The sequence below is a fragment of the Gadus morhua genome, chromosome 23, assembly GCF_902167405.1.
Source record: "Gadus morhua chromosome 23, gadMor3.0, whole genome shotgun sequence".
NCBI lineage: Eukaryota > Metazoa > Chordata > Actinopteri > Gadiformes > Gadidae > Gadus > Gadus morhua.
Genome location: NC_044070.1, coordinates 2597693 through 2610192, shown reverse-complemented (window position 1 = coordinate 2610192; position 12500 = coordinate 2597693).

The following is a 12500-nucleotide window of genomic DNA, read 5'->3' as shown; positions in this document are numbered from 1 at the left end:
CGGACTTGTTTGTGGGAATGGAGCCCCGATCCACCACGTGTTGCTACTCCAAGAGGAGACACAGAAAACATGTTTGGATTTAATTTTATTAGATTTATTAACAGATTTGATCATGGTTTATCTATCATTAATCTACGTGTGTTTCTGCTCGTGCTTGATTGTGTGACGATTTGTTTGTCTGTTTCTGGTGCACTTGTGTGTGTGTGTGCATGTCTGTGTCTCATTGGGCCTGATTGTTGCGGGTAATTGTTTTTGTGTGTTTCACTTTAGTGGACTTTTAAAACGTTATATTTATTACATTTTTTTTTGAATGCACAATTCCATTCCTCTGATTCTGGGCACGAGGACTCCACCAGAGGGCGCTATTCCTGTGCTGGAGTCCAGATATTCTCAACGTAAATTACTTGAACTCCTAATAGATTCCAGTTATTTCCGTTCGACATTTCCATACATTACTGGGAGCATCCTGGACCGGTTGTGCTTATAACGAGCAGTCATGACTTCAAAACTTCAGAGAACTCAAACCGCGGTCTCTCCTCTGAAGTAGCCCTCGTCAGACTCGACATTTTACAACTGGATCAACTCTCTTACCTCGATCGCAATGAAAATAATCAGTTCATTCCGTCCGAGGTGTGAACTGTTTAGATGCAACACACATTTGTCGTTTTGCTCACATTTCAAACACAGGGGGAGGAAAGGAAAAATAAAGACCAACTCCATATGGTTCCATATCTCGGCACGCATAATGTTCATGTGTGCCTGGCTGCCTGCGTGTCTGTGTGTGTGTTTCTGTGTGTGCGTGGTGCGTGCCCACGTGTGCTTGTGCGTGCGTGGTGCAGCTGTGTGGAAGCTGTGTGATGTGAAGCAGGCTGTTGTTTGCTGTGAAAATATTATTGCAAGTGTTTATTATTGCTCCAGCGTCAAACAGTGGGAGGCTTGTGTGTGTGTGTGTGTGTGTGTGTGTGTGTGTGTGTGTGTGTGTGTGTGTGTGTGTGTGTGTGTGTGTGTGTGTGTGTGTGTGTGCACGCGTGCATGTGTGTGTGTGTGTGTGTGTGGGGCGTGTGTGTGTGTGTGTGTGTGTGAGAGAGTCTCTGCCCCCCCCCCCCCCCCCCATCTCCCCTCTCTCTCTTTCCCTCTCTTTCCCACTCCCCCCCACCCCCCCCCGAGCCTGCGGCCCTGGTGAACCCTGGGTAATGGCAAGGCCTATTGGGGTTGATTAGTTCCGGCTGGGTCTCAGATAGAGTTCTGACAGGCAGGAGAAACGGGCTCTCAGCATGACCCCCCCTCACACACACACAAACAGACACACACACACACACACACACACGCACACACACACACACACACACACACACACACACACACACACACACACACACACACACACACACACACACACAAACACCCCTGTCTCAGACACAATGAGAAGACCAGGGAAGGGATTTTTAAACAACTGCAGCTCTCCTCTACTGCATTACCCGCCCCCCCCCCCACACACACACACACACACACACACACACACACACACACACACACACACACACACACACACACACACACACACACACACACAAAACAACCTCCAAAAAAACACAAGCACACACACAAAACACACACAAACTGATGTGGTTCATCTCATCGAGGGCCATTATTAATATGAAAAAACACAGAAGTACAGACACACACTTGTATTACTACAAACCAGCTCACACAAAGGGGCGGTTCCTTAGAGGAGGCAACGGAGGCAACGCCTCCTCGTAATTAAAAAAAACAGTTACGGAATTATGAAATTATTATTATTATTATTATTTAGCAAGGCAGGAGGCTGACCGACGTTACGTTCAGGCAGTGGCGGTTCTAGACAATTTTACTAGGGGGGCCAAGGAGGGGCCAGTGTTTAACCAGAGGGGCACAAATAAATGCTTAAAAGTTTATTACTTCACCAGTCTGTATTTTACTGTCAAACAATCTTAAATTGATGGAGCTTATGCCCTAAATCATCAAAATCATACAAACATTTGTTTTGTACAACTGTGCAAGAGAGGTAGGGCCATTAAAAATGGAAAATAAAAAATACAGTACAGAGTACAAATACGGTGTGTCAATGTGAAAAAAAACTCAAGGGTACAAGAAAGTTCAAAACAATATGCCATTTCCTATTTATTTTAACAGTTTCAGGGTGGAGAAACTGTGTTCATCCCTTTCAGAAAAATTCCCTTTCTCTTTCTTTCCTCATTTCATGATAGCTGCTAGAAAAAGAAATAAGAAAATTAAAAACGTAGGGGCATGCATTACATTTTGTGCATAACCATAGTCATAGATTTTAGGAAAGTGAAGGGAGCGCTCAAACCAAGTGTCATCCATGGGGAGGAAGTCCAACTTGTAGACACCTACAAATATCTAGGCACAGTATTTGATAACCAGCTTAAATTGCATACAAATACTGAGGTAATTGTTAAAAAGGGACAACAAAGAGTTCACCTGTTGAGAATGCTGAACTCTTTCAGTGTCTCTAAAGTTATTTTGAGAATTTCTTACCAATCTTTCATTGAGAGTCTTTTAACTTTTTCATTCATATGCTGGACTAAAAGTCTGTCAGTGAAGGACATGAATAGTTTAAATAAAATTGTGAAGATCTGCTCTAAGATCACTGGCATCCAGCTCAAGAGCATAAGTTCATTGTGGAACAAACAAGCAGTCCAGAAAGCTAAATGCATTATCAGTCAGCCTGACCATGTCCTCAGTAAAGAATTTAAACTAATGCCTTCAGGGCGGCGCTACTGTTCTATCAGGACAAGAACAATGAGGTACTCCCACTCTTTTATCCCTGCAACCATCAGGTTACTAAATGATGACAAAAGTCAGGAGTAGGTGGAGAGCACACCAGTGTTGCTGGGTGTTTCCGGGGCAGGGTGGTTGTTACTGACAGGTTGAAATGAATTATGAGTTAAATGTGTGTGTTGGACTGCCTTTGATATATGTTTTTGTCTATCTCCTATTGCTATTTATTGTATTTATTAATTAATTTATTATGTGAGACGGGAAACTGTGAACAAAATTGCCCATTTTGGGATAAATAAAGTTTTTCTAATCTAATCTAATCTAACCATCCCTCCCTACTTAACACGGGCAAATAGGCTACTACTCTTTACGCATATGTATTTGTTATCCCAATGTAACAGCCAAAACGGATGAAAAGACGTGGTTAACATCAAAACATTGAGTAGCCTAGACCTAGCAAGTATACGGACATTTGGATATTCGCTTCTGCTTTGATGAGTTTGCTTAGATACGCTTCTAAATATATCGAGACCAGACATTTACAAACTTAATTTCATTATCAGTGTGAGGAACTACAGTAACACGGTTATGCGCAAGAACAACAAGTCACTTACGAAATGAAATCGTTTGGCTTGACTTCGACTCTTGCAGCAGGAGAAATTGTGGCCCCTTTCTCCAAGAGTAGTCGCTGAGATCTCATTTAACGAGCAGCAGCACAGTGTTTGGGTGCGCCCCTCTCATTTACCCTTGTAGATAGTTGCGTTGCATTACTTCCATAAATCAGTAATTTGGTCAGCACGGGGGGGGGGGGGGGGGGGGGGGGGGAGGGGGGGGGGGCACGGGCCCCCGTAGGCCCCCGTGTAGAACCACCATTGCTTCCGGGGCTAGCCATTGAAGGGAGACGAAGAAGGCCAAAACTCACTTTTGCCGCCTTTGAGAACTAAAACATAACCAATCCTAATTCTTTTTCACTGTTGCGAGGTAAATCATCCATACCATGTTAAACATAGGAAGGGCGGTCAGCCGCATATACTCCTTGCAACCAATCACAAATAAGCCATTTTTTTTACTAATGTTCTGAGCGAATGAGCCTTCTAGTCAGTTGCCACCCTTTCATGCATTACATTTAAGCAGCACGCACCATGATTGAACTTTACTTTCTGAAGTTGAACTTTTTCTGCACGTTTGATTACAATTTTAGAAGCATTGCACTCTGCTGAGACAATCTTAAGTGTCTAGTTTGTTTTAGTTATTATCCTTCCTAATGCGCCTCCACACGACGCGTAATGCAAGTATGTTTTTTTAAAAGTGTAGGCCTACGCTTTAGAAAAGACATGCAAGTGCGGATGCACTGCACACGTTCATGAATGCGGGTTCATGTTTGCCTCCCTGGTGAGCTCGGCCAGGAACCGCTACTGACAAAGACACTTCTTACACTATTCACACAGATTCCTTCTTCATGTTCTAGAGTAGGCCTACAACCGAAGAAAAACTGGGTTTTGAAATGCATATTCGTCTCAATACTTTCAACCTATGTTCTTTTTTAACATTTCACCATTTTCTACCTTCAACAAAACATTTGAACTTTTAACGCTAATTCCTTGTTCTTTAAAATGCCGAAATTGAGAAATAATGGTTAAATACAGAGATAGATAGATGATTGTCCTCCATAACAGTGATGAGCGTGGAACACACTGGGCCAGCTGTTTGCTATCTGAAACGTTTGGGGAGACTAACGAGTTCGGGAACAAATCTGTCTGGTGTGTTCAGCTGTGTTGGAAGCATTTCTTTTTTTGGGGTTTATTTTTATATCACATATACGAGTATAAAAAAAACATGTAGTGCTAAAACAAAGTACATGTGATAGTGCAGCAGAAACCTCTACAGGCTTATATGGAAACCACACCCAAAATACATTTTCCTATTAGAATACAAAACACACGCACATAAGCACACACACACACGCACACCCACACACACACACTCACCCAAAAAATTATTTATAAATATCAATCAAAATGTAAAGATATATATATATATATGGTTTAGACTTAAACAAGGAGAGAGTCATGTTTAATATTAAAAAAAAAAAAATTGATAGCATAGAATTCTGCAGTCTCTTCTTGTACACAGACAATGTGACAGAAGAGTCAAGTAATTTATTTTAGGTTTTCATTCCATAATAAGACTCAATATAAGCTTTATATAGAGGGAGATGAAGATTTTTCAGCTTGTCTAGTACTATGAATATGGAATTTTGAGTTTTTAACAAAATAATATCCAAAAGTAAAAGTTAAATCAGTAAACTTATATTTGACCTTAAAAACAAATGTGCAGATTTGGAGAATATTTATATAAAAAATAGGCAATAACTTAAAGCACTTGGCTCTTATTAAGCTCTCATTTTTCTAAGGATCCCAAGTGATTTAATAACATTATTGCATCTATATCAATTAATTTGGTCATTGTCTTGACCCTTTTTACCAGCAAATAACATGAAATTGGACTTTTGACATTTAGAGATCATTTATTTGTTTAGAACCAGATTGAAAACTGAATAAGATTATGATTTATCTCCCCTATTCAACTTTTTAGGTCTTTATAAGAGTGAACAAGGCTGGTTTAATCTGCAAAAAGCAAAGGGAATATAGATTCAGAAACCTCGGCAATATCAATTACATAAATGAGAAATAATAAAGGTCCTTATATGGATCCTTGAGGTACACCATGTTGTAGAACATACTGTTTTCTGTTTTTAACATAGTAAAAAAGCCACTAATGGACAGTGCCAGAAAGACCATTTCTAAATCATTTTTAAAAGCAAAATGTCATGATTAACCGTATCGAATGCCTTTGAAAGATCTAAAAATATACCTACTGCAAACGCGTTCTTATCTTAAGCTGTATGTATTCTATCAATTAATTCTAAATGGGCCATAAAAGCTGCATGATTCTTTCGAAATCCGTATTGATGTTTATGGAGAACATTCTATTCATCAAAGTGCTCAAGGATTCTTATGTATACCAGTTTCTCAAAGATTTTTGAGAAGTAGAGAGTGAAGAGTGAAATTGGACGGTAGTTTGTATGGGATCCCCTGCTTTAAATAACTTTGAACGAAGACAATCAGATACGAAGATATAATCAAATGGATCAGTCTTTGTCAACTATCTTTTTGGAAAGAGATGTACCAATGCTTGAGAATAAATCATTGAACTTGTATGCTATATGAAACGGATCAGTTAAGGAGGAACTTCCATCTTTAAAAGATGAGGAATAATTCAAGGAGACCTTTTTACTTTTGAAGTAGTTGCTTAATAATCTTCCATGTTTCTTTACTATTATTAATATTAATATTATATTATGGGATAACGCGGTTGAGAGGAAAGTAACCTGGGCTGAGCTGTGGAAAGCCGAGCCTCACCGCATAAAATTCCTCATCCAGGCAGTATATGATGTGCTTCCAAGCCCATCAAACCTGCACACATGGGGCTTGGCCGAGACACCAGCATGCCCGTTGTGTTCCAAGCGAAACTCTGGAACACATCCTCAGCTGCTGTGTGGGCGAAGCGGTTCTGACCCTCCAAGAAAACCATCGCCTTTGTCAGAGCTGGGGAGCAGTCAACCCCTGCCGGAAGAACATGTGCAGGAATCCTAACATCTGCAAAAGACTGGCAGCTGTTGGTGGATCTTGAGCATCAGCTGAAGTTCCCCAGCCACATTGCAGTCACCACCCTGCGACCAGGCATTGTCCTTGTTTCTGAGTCCAGCAAGCAAGCAGTGCTGCAGGAGCTGACCGTCCCATGGGAAGACCGCCTGGAAGAAGTCAGTCAGCAGGCTGGTTGGAGAGCAAGGTGTTTCCCGGTGGAGGGTGGATGCAGGGGTTTTGCAGCCCGTTCCCTGACCAGTGCCTTCAGCAGTTTGGGCATCGAGGGAGAGAGAAGGAGGAGAGCCATCAGCAGTTCCACCGATGTGGCAGAGAGGGCCTCAAGATGGCTGTAGCTCAAAAGAGGAGAGCCATGGAGTCATGGTAGCTAGCTAGTCATCTGGACACAAGCATACAATTGGTTCAAAAAATCTTCTGTTGGAGAGGGCGTTTCACTTTTAAAAAGGCTAGGATTGAAATGACCAAGAATGTGACACTTTTTTTTCCTTGTTGATAAGCTCCAGACTATTTTTGAGGCTGTTATTGAAACAAATAATATCAGTGTCAGGTAGTCGGTAAATACCACCTATGACCACATTTTTGTTATTATTGTAAGACAGGATTTCAACAAATACAAATTCAACCTCCACTTCATCACACTTCTAAGAAATGTCAAGTCGATTAACAATTAAAAATTTCGATGGACAAAGACAGACACTCCTCCCCCAGACCTGATTTGTCTGACAAAATGGGTTACATGATGGCCGTTCATTAATTCTTGTTTCTTTTTTTTGTCACTTAGATCTTTATTGACAGTTTTTGACAGTAACATGCCAGTTGTAACAACATTTTATCAACATCGACAAATAGAAGATGGCAAGAGAAATAAAAAAACAAAAAACAAAAAAGGAAAAAACAAGGGAAAAAATAAATGAAAATAAATAACTGCCTGGGAAGTACCTTCTTATTCTTATATCCCGAGGTTGTAATTATCTATTAGTTACTGTTCCATTCCAATGTCTTCATTTTGAGTCCTGTATGGTGTCCATTTTTCCTATTTACAGTCAAATTGTGCTTCTTGAAGTCTCAGTTTGTTTGTCAGTTTCTTTTTTGTGGGTGGTGTTTCTTTACACCAATGTCTGGTGATAGCTTTCTTGCTCGCTACTAGCAGTATTTTGATTAAATATACATCACTCACAATAATATTCTCTTTTTGAAATTTACATAGATAGAGCACCAAACTACTTTTGGGGACCTCAAATCCTAGTATTTGCTTTAATGATTTGGATGACACCGTTCACCTCTTTGGAAGAATCTGCTTCAATTTCCTTTTTGAAATAGTCCCTTAGTTGAAAGTATCTATAGAATTCATTAGCTCCCAATTCGTATTTTCTTCTCATATTTTCAAAACTCTCCAGCCTCCCTTCTTTTACCAAAAGACACCAAGTTCTTATTCCCTTTGTTAATCAATGTTCGAATCCTTGATCATACATTGCAGGAAATGCTTGTTTCTTAAATTAATTTGTAAGCCATGTTTCAGTTAGGACAATACAGAAATCTCATGATTTAGAGATGATAAATAGTGTACCAATTGATCATAATTACAAGGAAGACTGCGAACATTTAAGTGCAATAATGAGAATAGCTTACATTCAGCTGGAAATGCTTCAATAAGATGGTTAAAACGGATTTCGTTCTAATATTCACATGAACATGGCAAGTTATTCGACAGAAAGTTACTATCATGGTCAAAATCTAAATAATAAGTATTCTTTCATGTTTGTTCAGTTCAAATGGATTGAATAATATACTATCATTAATTGATGGACTATGGTGAATGTTAAGACTGTCAGACATAAGTACCATAATTCTTCTTTGTTTTTTCGTTACATCAAAATACATTTGCTTGAGTTAATTCAAATTTTCAGTGTTTGTGTTAAAGCGACAATGAGTGATCAGCTCATCATATCTCAGATACACAGTGTCCCCTCTTTGTTTGCCCTGTTTCATTGCAGGAATCAGTTCTTTTCGTTTGTTTCAGTTGGACAGATTCAGAGTAGTCTTCATTAACAAAGATGTTTGTACCTTTGAGGTGCTTAACCTTCTCCAGTACATAAAGCTTGTCCTTGTTTCTGAGAAACTTTACAACTATCAGCCTTGGTTTTTCTCCCTGGCCATGTGGCTTCCCAGAGCGGTGAGCACGCTCAGTCTCCATTTGCTTGTGGTGTGTGGTTTTTCCTCAGTGTTTGCCCATTTCTCATGCTCAGATTCTGCAATTCCTTCAAAGATCAAATTGTTGCGACGAGAATGATTCTCTATATAATCAGCTTTTCCGTTCATGTTGTTTTGGTTTAAGCTGGCTGTATTAATGTCACTGAGTAGCTCCTTACAATTTTTATATTTTATCATCCACATCCTTCTGGGTGTATCTTAGACTGGATTTGAGGTCACACACCTCCTTAGAGACGTTGTCTAGTCTTTTATTGAAGGAGACGATGAGCATTTGCACACAGCCTTTGAATGTACTCTCCTGTTGTTGAAGTAAGTCCTTATAAAAGGACTTCTGTTGGATATCACGTACCTGAAGAGGTGATGATATCCTCATCATTCCTCCTCTTTGGGGGCATGATACAGGAAAGGGAGCTGCTGCAGAAAGCCTGGGCCTAAAAAGCCTGGGCCTAGCCTGGCCCTGTGGATATGGTGGAGCCTGGGTAAAGCCTGGGCCTAGCCTGGCCTGGTGGAGATGGTGGGGACTGGGCTTTTGGAACCGCGCGGACGGTGTCTGGTCCGATTCAACTTGCAAAGTCTGAGAGCGTCGGTGTCTGAGGAATAGAGCTTCTGATTGGTGCTGTAGACATTAGGGGCCCTATTTTAACGGTCTGAAACGCAAGTGAGAAGCGCCAAACGGAAGTAGCTTTGTGGGCGGTTCTATGGCGATGTCGCTAGTTTACCGGCACAAGAATTACTCTTGCGCCCGGCGCAGACCTAAAAAGGGTTGGTCTGAAGTAGCCTAATTACCCGTAGGTGTGGTTTGGGTGTAACGTGCAATAAACCAATGAGAGTGCCAGCTCCCATCCCCTTTAAGAGCCATGAGCGCATTTGAATCTGACGAGTTGAGGTTTTGACAGCGCGTCTGCAGTCTCCGATGAGGCAGACGGCGCAAGTGATTTCTGAAAATGCAAAATAGCACCAGGGAACGTTTGCGCCAGAACACGCCTCCTCCTTTCGCCAAACCGCCCCCTTGGGGCGCAAGATCATTCCCTAATTTACCAACGTGTGGCGCAGGAGGGAAAAGAACGCTCTGCGCCAGTTACAAAGACACATGCGCCAGTGAGAAAGTCAATTGCGCCGGATGCAAGATAGGGCCCTAGAGCCGCTCTGGGGTCAGCCTGCCGTGGACGCGCTGCCAGCACTCAGCCAGCATTCTCCCCATCAGCCGCGGAACGCCCGCACCTGTGGCACATGCTACCCCTAGGAGGACTGCATTCCACAGCATTCAGCTTCCCGAGCTCACACACACACACACACACACACACACACACACACACACACACACACACACACACACACACACACACACACACACACACACACACACACACACACGCACGCAAACACGCATGCACGCTTGCAGACACACACACATACACGCACACAAACACACGCTTGCAAACACACACACACACACACACACATTTTAGTCATTTATTTATGTTCACATTTTACTCAACATGATCAAAACGAGTTTTCGGACTCTTGATGCATCAACTACATTAACGCTGGTAGTTACAACGGGTGTAGATGTTAAAAAGTTGTTTGTTGGTGCAGCATGCCGGCGAGACGCAGCCGCAGCCGCAGCCACACACACGCACACACGCACACACGCACACATACACACAGTTACACATACACACATGCGCACACACCCCTCTCCTTCTTTCAGTCTCCATTCTCTTTATTTTCCTCTCTGACCTCCCCCAGATCTCCTTTTCTCTCTCTTCTCCCCTCTCTCAATCCCCCCCCACCCCCCCTCTCTCTCTCTCGCTGTGTCCGTCCCCCCCTCTCTCCACACATAATTGATTAAGGGCCGTTTTCATAAATCAATTTGGGACGCACATCAGTCAGTCCTGAATAGAATACCCCCCCCCCCCCCCCCCCCCCCCAGCGGTGTTATTAATCTACCTCAGCATACCCTGCCATTCTCATTTACAGACACACACACACACACACACAAACACAGATCCTCCAACTCTCACTGACACACACACACACAACCACACACACACACACACACACACACACACACACACACACACACACAAACACACACACACACACACACTAACACACACCCTGTAACTCTCACTTACACCCAAACACCCACACACACAGACACCCTGCTGTTATCACTTAAATACACGCAAATACAAATTCCTATACACACACGCACACATACCCCATTCTTTAACACTGTTTTGCAATACAATGATGGATACATATAAGTAGTCACTAGAGAGGCGTAGGCACATGCACACCTTACAATTACAGATCAGAAACAAGCATACTGTTGTTGGTGTGTGTGTGTGTGTGTGGATGAGTGTGTGTGTTTGTGTGTGTTTGTGAGTGTGTGTGTGTGTGTGTGTGTGTGTGTGTGTGTGTGTGTGTGTGTGTGTGTGTGTGTGTGTGTGTGTGTGTGTGTGTGTGTGTTTGTGAGTGTGTGTGTGTGTGTGTGTTTTTGAGTGTGTGTGTTTGTGTGTGTACGATATTACTATCTTATCTTACTACTATATAATAGCAGACCTGTCGGACGAGTTACTGCACACTTGGTCAAGTGCGCATGTGCCAAGCAGCCCGCAGCTCACAAACACACACACATACACAGCACGCACGCACCCACACACCGTAGGCATGCACACACACACATCGCATGCACACACACGCACGCACACACACGCATGCGCAGACACACACTGCACACACGCACGTGCGGACGCAGACGTTGCAAGAACACGGCAAGATTGAGATAACAGCCCCGCCGTCGACACACTCTCCCAGCTGAGACTTTATGTCTATAGATTACACTTTATTTATTTTTAAATATTACTCAATTCCTTGAGCATCCCGCAATGTCTTCCGATATTGATATCCCCCCTTCTGACTGTTATTTTATTTCTAAACAACATCGATGTCCAAATATAAAGCATGAATCACCGTCAAGTGAGTATCACCCTCCATCTCCTGATATAAATGCGGCAAAAATGCTGAAGACCTTTGTGAAAAAGGCTTATAAGTAGAAAATGATTATGCTTGCTTCATAACGTAAGGAGAAAATGATTATGCTTGCTTCATAACGTAAGGAGAAAATGATTATGCTTGCTTCATTACGTCGTAGGTGAACCAAAATGTTACACGTAACATGTTATTATATATTGTGCACTCAGAAATTTGTAACATTATTGACGGGGGTTTCCACATTATGGCCATGGCTTTAATTACAACTAGAGGTTGAGCGTGCGCATTGCGCCCCCGGAGACTTGAGTATGCATAATAGGGAAACAAGAGAATGAGAAAGGAGGGAGAAGACACAGTCTAATATAACAGAGCTCCTATCTTTAAGAGCGTTCACAAGCTCCAGAGCGGCTCCTATGTCCTCCACGCCTCCCCTCTCCGCGGCCCAGCAGCCCCCCAGAGGGCAGCAGTCAGAGGGGGGCACCATGGTGGACCTGCTCATTCCTCATTCCTCCCACTCCAATCTCTCCTGGCTTTCATAAAGTCCCACACACTCTGTCTCTCTTCCAGTCTCTCCTAATCTCTCCCTCTCCTCTGTCAAATAAAAAACAAAAAATGTTTTGATATGAGCGTAACCATGGCGCCACCCCGCTCCAGCAGCGGGGTCTGTGCCAAGTGGTGCTGCAGTGCATGCTGGGAACTGGTGCCGGCTGCAACAGCTGCAAGTGATACGTATGACTTTCCACTCTTCCATTACCCGCCATTTGCCCCAATTTTCTCTGCCTTTTCCTCTACCTTGATCTTTTGTTCTTTGCTTTTTCTTAACCTCTCCCCCCCCGCCTCTCT